Here is a 1,411-nt window from a genome sequence, read left to right as displayed (position 1 = left end):
TGTGTGTGTGTGTGTGTGTATGTATGTATGTATGTTTGTATGTGTAATATATAGGACAAAAATGGCATAAATATGTATTGTCACAACCCCTGGTATGCGCAAACATGGGAGGGAGCAAACTGCTTCCCTTTTCTGTCTATCGGCTCACTCCAGGAGACCATCCAGGCAGAAAACCATCTTTTTAATGTCTTGAATTCACTTTTTTTTTTTACTCTTGTAAAAAGAGTACTTTTTACTCTTGTTTCTCTTTTTTTTTCATCTTTGGAATCAAATAAAAAAGGGAGCCAGTTGTAAATGGGGAAGTAGAAGAATTAAATTTTTTTTTTTTTGCCTTAAAGGCATAGTTATTGGCTAGGGTTTTTTTTTTTTAATTTTATTTCGTTTTTAAAAAAGGCATTTCTGGTGGACGGATAAGGCAACGGTGCAAGCCTGCCGCTTTGGCAGTCCGAATAAAGTCCTCGGAAGAGAGAGAGAGAGCAAGATTGGCAAATTTTGGAAGCTCCATCTTCAAAACAACGTTTTTTTCAACAGCTTTCGGCCCCCCCAAAAAAATATCTGGTGGGGAAGGCCCTCTATTTTCCCCAAGACTTGGAGATCTGCAAAGGTCTTTTGAAGAGGCCAGCGTGGGAATCTTGTTCCTCTTCTTCTGGATCTGTTTTGAACCCGGGGGGGGGGGGGGTTTCTCACGCCCCCACCCTCTCCCGCTGCAAAAACACGCAGGAGTCCAGCATGGTCCTTCCAGGTGGAAATACACCGTCCTGATAGACAGTTGCGCGAGGCGAGGTGGGTCAGTCCAGCATCTGCACATGTTTTGATTTCAGGGTCTTTCTCTCCTCCCGCAGGGGGCTGTGGGAGAAAGGGGGGTCTTCTCCGCTTCCTGCCCACCCACCCACCCTCCCACGTCTTCAGGTGAGGAGTAGTTTGTAAGTTTTGTCCTGCTCGGAGGGAAAACGCCAGAAGAGCCAAAATCGTACGAGGCTGGTTGCGATGCCTGGCACATTGGGAATCTGGAAGGAGGAAGGAAGAGAATTGTGAGGTCCTTGTGGTGTGTGTGTGTGTGTGTGTGTGTGTGTGTGTGCAAGTGTGGGAGATTCATTTGCAGACGTTTCATGAGCCAACTAGGGAATGTCATCAGGGATAGCGGAAGGGGGGGGGGGATTGGACGTGTAGGAAGAGATAAATTGGAGGAGGAGGAGGAGGAGGAGGAGGAGGAGAAGAAGAAGAAGAAGAAGAAGAAGAAGAAGGAAGAAGAAGGAAGAAGAAGGAAGAAAGAAGAAGAAGAAGGAAGAATGGAGGAGGAGGAGGAAGACTGGTGCTGAACTGGGGGGTTTTCTTGCAGACGTTTCATGACCCAACTAGGTAACATTATCAGTGCTAGAAGGAGGTGTGGCTTGCAAGGAGAAGGAGGAGG

This window comes from Natrix helvetica (genome assembly GCF_964273705.1).
Source record: "Natrix helvetica genome assembly, chromosome: 16".
Taxonomy (NCBI): Eukaryota; Metazoa; Chordata; class Lepidosauria; order Squamata; family Natricidae; genus Natrix; species Natrix helvetica.
The sequence above is the reverse complement of the archived record's forward strand: the minus strand, read 5'-3'. Positions refer to the sequence as shown.